The following is a 17,149-nucleotide window of genomic DNA, read 5'->3' as shown; positions in this document are numbered from 1 at the left end:
TTGGTCATTTGAAAAATTATTTTGTTAAAACAGATTCTGATTGTACACATAAGTACTCTGAAGTTGACATCAAGAAGATGCTTGAGTATCTGATTGACAATATATATGTGGTTTTTGGAGACCAGGTATTCCAACAATCTATTGGAATTCCCATGGGTACAAATTGCGCTCCGTTACTAGCAGACTTATTTTTATATTCATATGAAGCAGAATTTATGCAAAATCTTGTGCGTGAAAAGAAAAAAAAACACTTGCCGTGGCCTTCAACTCGACATTTAGATATATCGACGACGTATTGTCAATTAATAATGATAATTTCCATTCCTACGTCGACACGATATATCCTGGTGAGCTTGAGATAAAAGATACCACAGAGTCCAACACATCTGCTTCATACTTGGATATTTTACTTGAAAAAGACACAAATGATAATCTAACAACCAAGCTATATGATAAACGTGATGACTTTAACTTTTCTATCGTCAACTTCCCTTACTTATGCAGCAATATACCCTCATCACCTGCATACGGAGTATTTATATCTCAGTTGATTCGATACGCAAGAGCATGCTCTACGTATGAACAATTTCTTAAACGAGGTAAATTATTGACAAGCAAGTTGATGAAACAAGAATATCAACAGTCTCGTTTAAAGTCATCATTTCGTAAATTCTATGGTAGATACAATGACCTTGTCAGCAAATACAATTTATCATTGAATGAAATGCTGACTGACGTTTTTCATACCAATTGTTAGTCCATTATTTATACACTGAATTGACTACGGATTTTTTCCGTTATTTCCTGATTATGACAATGAGCACACGGCGGGTGTGACCGGTCAGCAGGGGATGCTCACTCCTCCATGGCACCTGATCCCACCTCTGATGTTTCGGAGATCCGTGTTTGCTCTGCTCTTGTTTTGTATATTTGTTTAATGGACGTTGAGATTGAATACTGTTCGTTATTTCCATATCCTTATTTCAATAGGTGCCCATCATATCACCACTTTGAAATTTTCTCAGTTGAAACAATGTTTTAAAAGCATTCTTTATGCAAAAAATTGTAATGGTGATATTGTGGGCACCATGTTTAAATAAACAGAACATGTTTATTAAGTAGTTGATTTTAAACGATTTTTCCGGTAATACGCATTCCTTGCATGTTTTGACCCCCAATAAATATATATTATTATAACAGTAACTTGATCCGAAGGGTCGTATCACGTCGAGTTGACAGGCGCGGATCATCAGATCTAACGAGTCGCGAAGCGTCGAGTTTGATCTGATGATCCGCGCCTGTCAACGAGACGTGATACGGCTCTTCGGATCAAGTTACTGTTATAATGATAATTTATTATATACCCCCCTTATAACCGGCTAAATATATTAAAATAACTCTTTAGAGATCAATTGTATAATATTAATCCATTAAACAAAGCATAATTACAAGGGACTTTTTAACGTGCAAGAAAAATAACATCATATTTCTGCGTACTACGTCATCAGTTTCAGAGAGTGGTGATATGGATTCAGAAAACAACATGTTGGTGATCCGGAAAGTCGGATCACGACGTCACGTGATTGCGTTAAATCCACAGTAAAATTGAGTGATACACATTAGGTATATAATAAATAGTTAAACAGGGACACATTCTCAAATTTTTAATATATATTTTAAGCAAGCATATATCCAACATTTATTTCCACTATATAGTTTTTATTCAGTTTAAACTTCATTTATTGGAAATTCTCAGGGCCAAATATGATAGGAAATGAACCGAGTTCTTTGTCAGTAAGCCATGTCATGTTTCTGTTTTATTGAATGGGAAACCTGTGAAAGCATTGTGAGATACAGGGGCAACATTAGGATTTTCAATTTCTCTTTCATACTCTTAAAAATCATTAATGAAGGAATTGAAATAACGAACAGTAGTAATAGTAATATTACACATTTTGTTCTCCCACTTTTTTCAAATCCTTTTGAAATTATATAAAAAAAAAGAAATTATTTTTGTTTTAAATTTGGATTCAGAAGATTTTTTGATTTTGCTCCTTTATTTTACATTGCTTCTGCTTTTTCGGACGCCTCTTCCTTCTCACTCTCTTCCCTCTCCTTCTCTGCCTGGGCGCGTGTGTACGGCCGCTGGAGCTCTATTTCCGTCTCTGCCTGGGCGTGTGTGTACGGCCTCTGAAGCTCTATTTCCTTCTCTGCCTGGGTGCGTGTGTACGGCCACTGGAGATCTATTTCCGTCTCTGCCTGGGCGTGTGTGTACGGCCACTGGAGCTCTATTTCCTTCTCTGCCAAGGCGCGTGTGTACGGCCACTGGAGCTCTATTTCCGTCTCTGCCTGGGCGTGTGTGTACGGCCACTGGAGCTCTATTTCCGTCTCTGCCTGGGCGCGTGTGTACGGCCACTGGAGCTCTATTTCCTTCTCTGCCTGGGTGCGTGTGTACGGCCACTGGACCTCTATTTCCGTCTCTGCCTGGGCGTGTGTGTACGGCCACTGGTGCTCTATTTCCGTCTCTGCCTGGGCGTGTGTGTACGGCCACTGGAGCTCTATTTCCGTCTCTGCCTGGGCGTGTGTGTACGGCCTCTGAAGCTCTATTTCCTTCTCTGCCTGGGTGCGTGTGTACGGCCACTGGAGCTCTATTTCCTTCTCTGCCTGGGCGCGTGTGTACGGCCACTGGAGCTCTATTTCCGTCTCTGCCTGGGCGAGTCTGTACGGCCACTGGAGCTCTATTTCCGTCTCTGCCTGGGCGCGTGTGTACGGCCACAGGAGCTCTATTTCCTTCTCTGCCTGGGTGCGTGTGTACGGCCACTGGAGCTCTATTTCCGTCTCTGCCTGGGCGTGTGTGTACGACCACTGGAGCTCTATTTCCGTCTCTGCCTGGGCGCGTGTGTACGGCCACTGGAGCTCTATTTCCTTCTCTGCCTGGGCGCGTATGTACGGCCGCTGGAGCTCTATTTCCGTCTCTGCCTGGGCGCGTATGTACGGCCGCTGGAGCTCTATTTCCGTCTCTGCCTGGGCGGGGGTGTACGGCCTCTGTAGCTCGATTTCCGTCTCTGCCTGGGCGCGTGTGTACGGCCACTGGAGCTCTATTTCCTTCTCTGCCTGGGCGCGTATGTACGGCCGCTGGAGCTCTATTTCCGTCTCTGCCTGGGCGCGTATGTACGGCCGCTGGAGCTCTATTTCCGTCTCTGCCTGGGCGCGTATGTACGGCCGCTGGAGCTCTATTTCCGTCTCTGCCTGGGCGCGTATGTACGGCCGCTGGAGCTCTATTTCCGTCTCTGCCTGGGCGCGGATGTACGGCCGCTGGAGCTCTATTTCCGTCTCTGCCTGGGCGCGTATGTACGGCCGCTGGAGCTCTATTTCCGTCTCTGCCTGGGCGCGTATGTACGGCCGCTGGAGCTCTATTTCCGTCTCTGCCTAGGCGCGTATGTACGGCCGCTGGAGCTCTATTTCCGTCTCTGCCTTGGCGCGTATGTACGGCCGCTGGAGCTCTATTTCCGTCTCTGCCTGGGCGCGTATGTACGGCCGCTGGAGCTCTATTTCCGTCTCTGCCTGGGCGCGTATGTACGGCCGCTGGAGCTCTATTTCCGTCTCTGCCTAGGCGCGTATGTACGGCCGCTGGAGCTCTATTTCCGTCTCTGCCTGGGCGCGTATGTACGGCCGCTGGAGCTTTATTTCCTCCAACAGGCTGCACATCCCCGTTGGGAATCCAGTTCGTAGGCCCGGAATACTTATAAATTCCTCCAAGGTCTCAGGAGGTAACTTAACCATCCTCCTCGTCGGAGGCTGGTAACTCAGGTTGCGGCACTTCAATACCGTTCTGATCACCCAGGCAAGATACCGCCACACCTAAATGATCATCAACTGAAATAAATGCAAACAATTTTTTTTAAAACCTCGCTTGGTTTTGCTTTATTTATAATGTTCATATCAAAAAGACATGATTTCTGGTTAATCTCTTTAACCATTTAAGGAAATAAAAACTTCTTTTCATTTCAAATTAAATATATATATATATATTTTTCTTTAGGGATGTCAACGAATAGTCGACTATTCGACTGTCAGTCGAAAGGACCGACTTTCGACCAATGCGACGGACTATCGACTAAATAAAATACGATAAAAAAGAGCGATAACTCTTGATTACAAAATTATCTGTTTATGAAAAAATTGACAAAATTATTTTTCTGAACAAAAACTGTTGATTTTTCATTATCAATGTATAAATGCATATTAATTTAATGCTCTTCTATAATCTGATAATTGTCAATAACTATTGTTTTTCTGATAAATTATGAATCATTGAGTTGGGGTTGTTTCTAAAATTATAATGAAAACACAGTTATTTAGTCAGTACATTCCATGTATCCATATTATTGTTATTTTAGTAATTTTCAAAGGATCACATACGGTAGCCGAGACACGTTTTGATAATTTGATAATTACTTTAATAAAAACACGCATACTTTGTAGTGTTGTATTGATTGATTGATTGTATATTGTTTAACATCTCTCTTGAGAATTTTTCACTCATATGGAGACGTCACCGATGCCGGTGAAGGGCTTCAAATTTAGAACTATACTCGGCACTCAGGGCCATTGAGCAGTGAGGGTTCTTTATCGTGCCAACGCCTACCGTGACACGGGACCTACGTTTTTAAGGTCATATCCGAAAGACCCGTGACTTTCACTTCTAGTGCCGAGCGCTTGGCGAAGGAACAGTCACTACCTTTGTTTACGTCTTAGGTATGACGCGGCGCCGCGATCGAGAATCGAACCCGGGCCTCCCGATCACGAAGCGAACGCTCTACCACTAGGCTACCGTGACCGGTTTGTAGTGTTGTAAGCTAGGGCATTTAACTGTTTTAAAGTTACGGTAATCGCGGTATTAACAATGTCACACGGGCACCTGGCGTGTAGATGCTGTGTTTATCGTAGTTTATTTATATGAGTTTAAAAAATATTTGCTGGTAGTTTTTGATGCATATTAAAACTAAATAAATATAATTTCATATAAACATAGCTAGAAGTCAAGTGCCTGTGAATATCTGTCAAAAGCATACGTAATGCATACACCAAAGAAGGATAACTCTTGCATAGTCTATGCAAACAAAAGTAAAACGGAAATCAAGATATTATTATGAAAAAAAAATGTTCCGAATAGTCGACTATCGTTCGAATAATGCAATCGAATGTTCGACTAAGGAAAATATATATTTTGACATCCCTAATTTTTTTTAAATTCATTAATGCAACACTGGATAATATATGGTTATTTCATGGGCCGTATTTTCATATCACCTAGTAGCAACAAATTTACTTACTTCATTTCACATGAAATCATTTAACATGCATTCAGAAACAAAATCAGACATGAAAAAAACGATGCAGATTTCTTTTTGGGAAAAGAAAGCTTTCCCTTCTCATAAAAAAAATAATGTTAATCTTGAAACATCCTTTCGTAAAAAATAATAAATAAAAAAAGTAATTAAACATTCCATTTTTATGCCCCCGTAAACGAAGTTTCGGGGGTATATAGTTTTTGTCGTGTCTGTCTGTCTGTCTCTCTGTTTGTCTGTTTGTCCGCAAAAACTTTAACCTTGCCCATAACTTTTGATTTAGTGGAGCTATGACTTTCATATTTCATATGTGTATTCCTTGTGAAAAGACCTTTCTTTGGATACCACCAAATTTGACCTTTTGACCTTGACCTTGGAGTTTGAACCACTTTTACATGAAAATTTTACTTTGGCCATATCTTTTGAACAGTAGACACCAGGACATTTATACTGCACATATGTAATGTTTGTTAAAAGTCCTTTCACTGGACACCAACAACCTTGACCCTTTTACCTTGACCTTGTAGATTTCTATACTTGTGAAAAAACTTTAACCTTGACCATAACTTTTGAACGGTAAGGGATAGGGCTTTGATACTTCATATATGTAATCCTTGTGAGTAGGACCTTCATTGGATATGAAGATCCTTGACCCTTTGACCTTGACCTACTTTAAAAAAGCAAACTTTGACCATAACTTTTAAAGACTTAGGGCTAGTGCTTTCATACTTTACATAATTGATTCTTATGACAAGACTTTTCATTTGATAACAAAAACTTTGACCCTTTGACCTTGACCTTGGAGTTTGACCTACTTTTTAAGAAAATTTTTAAAATTTTATTTTAGCCATATCTTTTGAACAGTAGACACCAGGACTTTTATACTTCACAAATGTAATGTTTGCTAAAAGACCTTTTACTGGATACCAACAACCTTGACCCTTTGACCTTGACCTTGTAGATTTCCATACTTGTGAAAAAACTTTAACCTTGGCCATAACTTTTGAACAGTAAGAGATAAGGCTTTTATACTTCATATATATAATCCTTGTGAAAAGACCCTTCATTGGATATGAAGATCCTTGACCCTTTGACCTTGACCTCTGAGATTGGCCTACTTTAAAAAAGCAAACTTGACCATAACTTTTAAAGACTTAGGGCTAGTTCCTTTCATACTTTACATATTTGTTCCTTATGACAAAACCTTTCAATTGATAACAATGACTTTGATGCTTTGACCTTGACCTTGGAGTTTGACCTACTTTTTAAAAATTAAACGTTAACCATAACTTCTGAACGGTTAGGACTAGGGCTTTCATGCTCTACTTAAGTATTTTATGGGGCAAGACCTTTCATTTGATACTAATTACATTGACCTTTTTACCTTGACCTTGGAGATTTTTGTACTTATTAAAAACCTTTAACATTAGCTTACTTTCAAATTTCACAATTGTTTTCCAGTGAGAATACCCTACTTTTGGTTCCTATTAATTATGTTCCCCAAACGAAGTTGGGGAACATATTGTTTTTACTCTGTTTCTTATTATTATTATTATTATTATTTTTCTTCTTCTTCTTCCTGGGTACTTTTTTGTCCGGGAATGATCTTGTAAACTGTACGTCCGATGTAGGTAAAACCTTTTTAGGGTCAGTAGACATGTTATGTAGATTTGCGGAATCAAGGTCATTTTGCGCGCACGTGCTTGCAAGAGCGCGCACGTGCAACACGTGAAATGACCAATATAATGGATATTGCCGTAACTTTTCTATTTTTTGATGATTTTTTTGGAAACTCATAATGTAAGGATACATTAGTAATATAGACAAGATGACATGGTCAAAATAGCAAGATCTCACGTGCATGCACGTGCGCTTCGCTCTGATTGGCTGAAACTAAAGTCTCAATATCTTTCTTGTTTTTTGACAAAATCCTTTGAAATTTTGAACATAGCCATGCATTAGGATATCCTACAACATAATATATAGCAATTATCATAAAAACACGTGCATGCACGTGCGCTGCAATCTGATTGGCTGAAACTTTAAATAGCTATAACTCACGTGGTTTACAACCAAACGGGGTGGGATTTGGATCATAGATAGATATAATGGACTTCTACAAGAAGGTATGGTCACCATGCACATGCATGCACGTGCGTCTACATGCGCTGCAATCTGATTGGCTTAAAATTTAAACAGCTATAACTCCCTTGGTTTACAATCAAACGGGGTGGGATTTAGAACATAGATAGATGTAATGGACTTCTACAAGATGGTATAGTCACCATGCTCATGTATGCACGTGCGTGCACGTGAAAAGAGTAAAATAGCAAATACACTTAAATGAGCGTATTTTTTAATACTTTTGGATTAAGTACTTTAATATTTAGTATATCAAAATATATAGATTGTGTAGACAAGATGATATGGTCATTACGCACATGCATTCACATGCGCAAGCGTGCAATGCTTAAATTTGAATGAACTTGGTACACATCTGGGTAAACGTTGTTAAAGTCTTAAATGCATAGAGTTTGTCCTATTTAATGAAGCCTCCAGGGAATATGGCACCAAAAGGGAGTTGGGGAGCGTTTGGGGAACATCTGTAACGGTCCCCGTTACAATTAGCACTAGTTAAATTTGCATTTAAAAAAAGCTTAATCTTTGCTATGTTGCCATACGGGGGCATCAGTGTTTTACAAACACATCTTGTTTATTTCTGTAACAGACTTTTTATTTGTCCCCTACCGATGAAACCGGAGGGGACTATAGGTTTCCTCTGCGTCCGTCCGTCTGTCTTTCCCCGTCAGTCTGTCCCACTTGGTTTTCCGCATTTTTTTTCTAAACGCCTGCAGATATTGAGCTGAAATTTGTTACGTGAGTGTATCTTAATGAGTTACAGATCAAGTTTGAATTTCGCTTCACTTCATTGATTTTTGACAGAATTATGGCATTTTGAATATTTTTCATAATTGATTAAGATCGGGTTCGAACTGCGCTAACTTCCGATTGTCAACAAAAATATGAAGCGAGGAAATGACGATGGATATATGAGTTGAATTGTCGTCTTAATGTTGATTATTTTATTAGTTTTAAGGCATTTGCAACTTGAAAATCTTTAAGTTTAACCTTGGACATGACTTTTGCACATTAAAACATAGGTAATCAAAGATTACGAAGCTCACCTCGACGAATGTTATCAGTTTAAGTGATGCAAATCTCACATAATATTTTCTTAATATTTAGTATTCATCCCAACAACAATATTCTTGCAAGTTGTGTTTAACCCCTTACATGGAATATACACATTTCTAAGCCTGTAGCATGAAAAATCTGTATATGTATAGTGTAAACAAATAATCATAACTGTTAATACTGTTTATATCAAGGTTTTCAAGTTCATTCTGATTGATCTGTTCCCAAACTTTAACCAAGTCTCTTGTATGGAAAATATAGGTCAGATCCAGCATCCGAAGCAAGTCTGATAGTGTCCATCCTTAGATGCATCATCCATGCAAGTTTGGTTAAGCTAGGGCTTATAGTAACTTGGGAATGAAAATGTAGGTCAGATCCAGCATCCGAAGCAAATCTGGTAGTGTCTATCCTTAGATACATCATCCATGCAAGTTTAGTTTAGCTAGGGCTTATATATACTTGGGAATTTAGATATAGGTCAGATCCAGCATCCGAAGCTAGTCTGGTAATGTCCATCCCTAGATGCATCATCCATGCAAGTTTGGTCCAAATAGGGCTAATAGTTCCTGTGGAATGGACCTGCTCCAAAAACTTTAACCTGGTAACTCATCTAGAAAATGTAGGTCTGTTCCAGCATCCGAAGCAAGTTTGGTAGTGTACATCCCTAGATGCATAATCCATGCAAGTTTGGTTCCAGTAGGGCTTATAGTTTCTTGGGAATGGACCTGCTCCAAAAACTTTAACCTGGTCACTCATCTGGAAAATGTAGGTCAGATCCAGCATCTGAAGCAAGTCTGGTAGTGTACATCCCTAGATGCATCATCCATGCAAGTTTGGTTCGAGTAGGGCTTATAGTTCCTTGGGAATGGACCTGCTCCACAAACTTTAACCTGCTCCCAAAACTTTAACCTAGTCACTCATCTGGAAAATGTAGGTCAGATCCAGCATCCGAAGCATGTCTTGTAGTGTACATCCCTAGATGCATCATCCATGCAAGTATGGTTAAGGTAGGGCTTATAGTTACTTGGGAATGGACTTGCTCTTAAAACTTTAACCTGGGACGCCGACGCTAACGCCGACACCGACGCCGACGCCGGGGGTATAGCATAAGCTCATCTCGACTTCGTCGAGATGAGCTAAAAATGACATCCTGAAGAGAAAGGGGAACCCGGTAGGGGACATGTATTGCTAATGCAATACTCTCACAATGCTTGTTCCTTCTAAAACCTGACATCTTTAAATATATTTATATTCACAACTTTTCCACTAGTAATAATAAATCCCACAATAAGAAATGCCTTTCCGCAGCTTGTTCTTGTTGCTTTACCAACTAGAGAAAACATGAGAAATGAGATGAGTGAAAATATGTCATTTATTAACTACATAAATGACGCAAGTGAACAAAAGCACATAAATATACAATATTACATATAATCTTGTAAATTATAGCTGGGATAAGGACAAATAATGAATAGTTTCAACTTATATATAATATATTGCGACTTATTGCTTATCCCAGCTATTGTTATATAATGATGACCAAGTTTGTGTAAAAAGAAGGTGGCGTAAACCAAGAGGCCACACAGCATGCCTAATGCTTGCATGTGGCATGCCGCGCCACCCAACCAAGGAAAAGGCATTTCATAATTTTGTTATAGATTGAAAAAACATGTACCTGCATGGACTTACTCATATGAATGAAACAAAGTTAAATTAGAAAAAGAAGGAGCAACTGCTGCCTCGTGAACAATATTTAAAAACAAAACTCAGTCTCATGACTGATTTTTACAATCATTTTTACAACCATAAGTTTCAAACAAAACCCTGCTAAGCCCCAACTACCGTGTACAGTTTTTTATAACCAACCATATGCTTATCTCATACACAAATTTATGCAAAATACTTCTGCTGAGCTTGTAATTTTACTATAAACACATACTGATCTCCAAATACAAGTCTCACAGACCCGTTCGAGGCTGAGATACCAGTTCACTATATGCAGTTTTTTTTGTGAGCAATCGTACGCTGTCTCCATGTATATTAGCTCGCAATTTCGCTGACTTCACGCACAGTCTCAACACCCAATTTAAGGCTGAATTACAATTTTCATAAGATATATGAGCAACCGTATGCTGACCTCCTGTAGATAGCTTGTACTTTGGGGGCAAATTTGGGGGGTAAATTGTGATCTCGTAAATGAGCTAACACTTTTCAAAATAATACCTGCCAAATTTTAACCGAATTACTGTTTTATATAGGCAACCATATGCTGACCTTAGTAATTTCAAATTATAAAATTTTGTAATCTGTCTGAGCAACCATAGTCTGACCTCGTAATTATTTTATATGCTTAATTTTGGAGTGGACGCAAATTTTTTTTAATCAGATCCTATTTACGTTCTGAAGAGAAAAAAACCACATGCTAACTTCTCTTTTGATAGTCGGTGGCAGTACCTGTATGAGGGGATCATTTAGTTTGAAATTCTCATAAAAGGTTGAAATTTAGAACTTGAAAGCATTTATTCTAATGTAATGTCTGCTTGCATTTGAGTGCCAACGACCCAGTTGTTGAATTACATTTTCAGATAAACCGTCCTTAGCTGCCTCTGTGGCAGCACCAATGCGAAAACTATGACCGAGGTAAAGTGATGAATTCAAGCCAATAAAATTCATGGCATGTTTCAAATGAGATGTCACAAAGTTGTGCGGAACTGGTTCGCCAGATTTGAATGTGAATAAAGGACCTGATGTGTGTTTATGTTCAGCAATGTATGGTTTTAAGGCATGAAGTGGACAGAATTGACATTTTAAATTATAAGCTGTCAGAGTAATTATTAATGGCTGCCTATCATTCATAGTTTTTGAATACCTGAGTGTGATCTTAACTGAATTATCGTCATTGAACATTATGTCTTGTCATTGAATTACTTTTGAGTTAAATATTTTGTTTCTAGGAACGAGTTCACTTAACCGCATGAAAGGCAAGAAGGAAGATTGCTGACAAAGAACTTCATGTTTTATTGTTGTTATTGTTTGGTTTCCTGATAGGATTGTTTCGGACCCATTTGTTACATTTCTTTTTGGGATGCTGCTCGCCGCAGTGTTGGCAGAAGTGCATGTATTTACATGGTGAGGTTTAACAAGGTTTACCGTTGTAGTAGCTGAAGCAGGCCAACTCCCACTGTTTTGTTTTTGAGTGATTGAAAAGGTACTGGGGGAGCGAAATGAACAAGTTAAAGTGCAAGCTTTCACCATATACTCAGTAATGGGAAGTTGCCAAGGTATCTTATTTGATTGTCGGAGTTTCTGAAAGTTTTCATCGTAGTATCTCCAGGCCCCATCCCCAATAGAACTCCCAATTTCCCTAACATTGAAACAGTATTTTATTAGATTGGCATGTTCTTGGGGAGACTTCTCGGTGTAAATTGACATGAATATCAAAAATGCTGATGTCCACTACGGCACTGATAAAGTGACATCACTGACTGTTTTGTTGCCTGAGGATTTAATTGAATAGCATTATTTTCTATTTGAATTGATATGTTTTGGACTTTGTAATTTGGAAGGAGACATTTGAGGTCAATGAATTGAACATTCCAGATTTTATTTTTTATGCGAACTAGAACGTTAGCACCCAAAGGAATACCATTGTCATCTGATAATGGGGTAGAATATGTGCTGTTACCATTTAATGTATCTGCCACTGACTCACCTGCACCTGAAAATAATTTTTGCAGGGTGTTTACCAAATTTAGACTACAAGAGTACTGCAGAGGGTACAGCCTGTGAAGTAGAGGGAGTAGCCTGAGAAACGATATTATTTGAGGAGGCACTGTTTGGTGTCAAAGCCTGTTGTTGTTTAAGAATTGCTGCTGCAAGCTGGTCATAATCAATTTGAGGGTTGTTGGTGCAGCTCGCTTGAGTAGCTGATGAACTGGCATCAACTGCGTTGCCCAATGCCGAGTCTACAGTGGGTGCCTGAGCTGGTTGGCTGCGTAGCTTCATCCTCTTTTTTGGTGGCATATTTTCTACAATAAGTCTGAGCAGTTGTAATTACCATAGGTGTTGATATAATCATGATCAAAGTATTAATAATGTTAGCCATTCAGCTATAAGCACATTTTATGCACCAACATGTTACATATTTTCCATCTTTGTTATTTGTAAATTAATTGTTCATAAGGCATTTGAGCCAATCATATCACATAATAATTGTCAGCTTGAAAACAGGTCAGTATCCTGGTCAAATCAATATTCATCATAAGTTGCAGCTCAAAAAAGAAAAAACAAAAACCTGTGCTCATTCCACCGACAATGGAAATACACTAGAAAAATCAAACCTAGCTGCATTTAACATCATAGTGACAATGGCAGCCAACTCTCTTATGTTATAAATAAATAAATTCCTCCCGACCTTCATTATATATCGGGGAGGTTAAGAAAATTAAGCTGTCACCGTAATACGCATAAAAAACATTGGAAGGCAACCACTTTATAAATAAATAAACAGATCTTCCCAACCTTCATTAGATGTTGGGATGATTAAGAAAAACAAACTCCTTTTTTTAAAATAAACAAACAGATCTTCCCAACCTTCATCAGATATTGGGAGGATTAAGAAAAACAAACTGGGGCCTTCATAAACATATAGTGGAATCATTGACGATTCCCAAAGAATCAACTGAAGATTTAACAAATTTAACCACAACATCGTATTTCCACAGTCAAATATAATGGCCGATCACGCTGAACCCGATCTTAACAGGAGTTTGATCCCGATGTCAAAACAATAAGTCGAGAACAACTGTAATTTCATTTTTGTCAAACAATGTAAAAAAGAGTGCATATAAAATATCTTATGAAACATAAAATTTTATTTTTCTTTAAAGACAAACATGATCTGAAAAGAATTCTTTCACTATACACTGTATTTAACATTTCATTAAATTTTGTTTTGGGGCATTTCATATACAACATTGTCCTCTGTAAACGACAGCGATGTGAATTGTTGAGTGTTCTTTGTTCTTTTTAATTTTCTACATGCATACAAAGCTTTATTAAGTATAAGTATGAGTAATAATATATACAGACAATTCCATTCATGCCCAGTACCCGTTACAGTTGATCCCTGTTTTGACGAGTTTGTTACGGTGATGTCGTCACTTGTGGTCACTGTGGATTGATTGATGAAAGGGACTGGTGTGGCTTTTCCGAGTGATTTCCTTTATATTTTGTAGCTCAGTTCAAAAGTCAAGAGAATGAAATGAAATGTAGTACGTGGATGTGCGGGTAGTCTAAGTTTCTTGTTCAGGAGAGTATGTAGTGGGGGTTCAAGTATTATCAGTTGTCTGGTTGTTTCTAAATGTAAATTCAGCACATTATTGTCAGTGGTTGTTGGTTCGGTCTGCGAGGAGTGTATAGATTGTGATGTATCAGAGGAAGTAGACATGTTGAATGGAATTTTTGTAATAACGCGTGATTGAGGAGTCTGCGGGGTTAATGTAGATTCTGTCTGTGTACGGACAGTTGTATGTGAATCGCCTTTACTCGATGTATTACGATAATCTAAAAAAATGAATGATTAAAATATTTAAAAAAAAGTTTAAAAAAAGGAAAAGGTGAGAAAAATTGATAGGTATCAATAATTCATAATTCAGAGACTGTATTACATTTTGAAATGTAGTTCAAAGGAAAAAAAAATAAGTTTTGAAGTTAGAGGAAAAATGACCAATAACCATAAAAATAAGTAACAGTGGCATGCAATCATTTTGTTTGGGAATGAAATCAAGATCAGTATTATAACTTCCGATTATCTTGTAGCGATGTCATGTTCGTTAACGTTGGTTGCGTAACTTCGTTGCCTGAAAAAATTAAAAAGATGTATATAAATTTAGTCCAGTTTTTGTTAAATATTTCTATATGAATTTTAGCGGAATGAATTTTTAAACAGTCGTATGAAAATCTTGGGTACCGATAAAAGAGATCATTTTGAAACATTATCATTAAAAACCCTTAGTACTAAACAAGAATCGATTCCCTTCTTACAAACAAAGAAAACTCATTACCTGCACAAAAAACCTTGCCTCCTCTCAGGGAGCACGCCATAATACTAATGGGTCACGCACCTTGGATTAGGTACTCGTGACACGTGATAACCTTGTACTGATTGGCAAAATAACCCAGAGAGTATTGTTTCCCACGATTCCATTTCCTTTTGATAATTCCGAGTACGCATTGGTCACTTCACTTCAAAGACTCTTTACTGCGGATTTAACAATTTCACCGTAAAATCATTACTGATACATTAAAGACAAAAGCGTTATAGTTAAAACTTAAATACCCTTGACGTACCATCTCCATTATTGTTCTCTTGCTATTGTTAGGGGGTGCTATAAATCCTCATTATGTCATTTAACACCTCTCCTCATTTTCAGTGTAACTAAGTTTCGGTCAGGGTCATATCAAAAACTAAATCTCGGTCAGGGTCACGTCATTGTTCTCTTTCCCCATTGCCCCCCCCCCCCATTGTTCTCCTATTATAGATCCCCATTGTTAGGTGGGGGGGGGGGGGGGGTAAACGTCCGCACATACTACTTTGATTCTCTTCCGATTGTGTACATTCTCATCCATTCAAACAACTCATTCTTCGCCTTTCCTGCTCGGAAATTTCCTGTGAAATATACCATGTACATGTTTTTTACTGCTTATTCTGTTTAGATCTTGAATTTCTTTCACAGATTTTGCTATATCATCTCCTAAAAGAAATTCCGAGAAAGGTAAAGATGTTGTACTAAGATTGTGGTACTCTCTACCTGAATCAGGCTTACGTAGTTTCTTGCGCCTTTCATTTATAAGTTTGCTTGTGTACCCTAGAAGGGCTAACGAAACTGTGGCCAAAGTAATCAAACTCTGAATCAATATCATTCAGATTATTTGCCAACATTGTAAAGTTCACCGAGGCTTTAATTACAGCAGATTGAATAATCTGAAATTTTTCATCAAAGTTCCGTGTTTTTGGATTCAGAATACTCCATATAACTTGGTTCACTCTTATTTTAATTAAAGCTGTTCAATTCTCAGGCCTTTTGATACTTTTCAACAGTTCATTACAATAGTCCTCATTTAGACACTCTCTGAAAAGTTCCTTTTATCATTGAGGCGAATTCCTCATCTACATTTTCGTCACGGTCTTCTTTTACTTTATACCCAGTCTAAATCTAGAGGTTTCTCCATCCTCTTTACGTTTTTTACAAAGAGGTTCACGGTCACCCGCGATCAACATTTGACAGGTTTGTAGGCGGCATTAACAATTGATTCTTCTTCTTATTCGTTAATGTCACCGCAATGAATTTCATGAACTTTATTGTCATCCTTTCAATTTTCCGGTCCTGGCTATCTTTGTGTTCTTTAATTGACTTTAACAGAGTCATAACCTTTGTCATACCGGGTTTAATTGTAACGACAGGAGAATTCGCCATGTTACCAACAGTACGTTCCTCATTATTGGTATTCTCTAACACAGAGCTACCACTTTCTTTATTTGTAACTTTCTCATCTGACTTCTTTGAGGAACTTGTAAAAGATTCATTCGTCTTTCTTTTCCTTTTGTCGGCGCGGTTTCGTTCCGTGACACCCGTCATTTTTTCACACATATAGCCTCAAAACCAAATTCACCAGCCACCTGGATAAAATAGTACTTCGTGTAACCTCGTTACGAATATCAATATTAACGAAACTATAACTACTACGTAGTTATATATGTATGTTAACTACCACGTAGTTATCTACTTCTAAAAAAAGAAGAGTCCCAGGGGCCATATAGGTCACATGAGTATTTTGTAACAACTTTCAAACAATTAAATTTGGTTCGTGTTTAAAACCAGAGGCCATGAAATTCACAATTCACAATTTTGAAAGAGGCACCACTGCTTATCAAAATTATAAACTTAGCATGCTTACTCTATTTACTCAATAACCAGCGGTAGATCAAAGTAACGAAGAGAAAAAACACGTCCACTTTATAACCAGTTGTGCACCTGAAACCAAAGGAACCACTGACCCGGGGGCCACATATTTTAAAACTTTGCAAATTTTATCATAAAATGGTTAATTTATACCAAAGAGCAGATTTCAAAGCATTATTTTTTTTTCAGACTATGTAACCCCCCTCCCCCACCACCACCACCACTCTGACCCAGGGGGCATAAAAAAAACCACTTTGCTAGATGCACCTTTCTTCGTCATAAATATGTATACTTGGATAATTGGCATAAAACCCAGAAATAAAGGAAAATATTTTAAAAAAATATTTCATTTTTTCATTACTTTCGTTCCTATACAAAAGAAATAGATATTTGATTTGATTTATATCTTTTAACGCCGAGGCAGCAATATTTCGAAGGAAAATAAATAGATATCAAGTTGATATTTCAACTTATATTATTAAAGCCTTGTTTGAAAGTTTAAAATAAATTTTGAATATCTCTCATATATTTTAAATATATCCCTTTGTATATAAATTGTTTTTATTTTCGTACAAAAGGTAAACCTCATCACAAAATAATAGTTTTCACTTACTCTGATTCCAATAACTGTATAGTTGT

At 38.0% G+C, this 17,149-nt stretch overlaps 1 pseudogene; it reads right to left on the bottom strand.

The window, feature by feature from the left end:
* Positions 1-15,185: 15,185 nt before the first annotated feature.
* Positions 15,186-16,237, bottom strand: LOC134276385 (uncharacterized; annotated as a pseudogene).
* Between the last annotated feature and the right edge of the window lie 912 nt (positions 16,238-17,149).

Source organism: Saccostrea cucullata, unplaced genomic scaffold (assembly GCF_032062105.1).
Source record: "Saccostrea cucullata isolate Sc308-1 unplaced genomic scaffold, CSIRO_AGI_Scuc_v1 ctg2073, whole genome shotgun sequence".
NCBI classification, from domain to species: Eukaryota; Metazoa; Mollusca; class Bivalvia; order Ostreida; family Ostreidae; genus Saccostrea; species Saccostrea cuccullata.
This window is presented reverse-complemented; position numbering and strand designations above follow the sequence as displayed.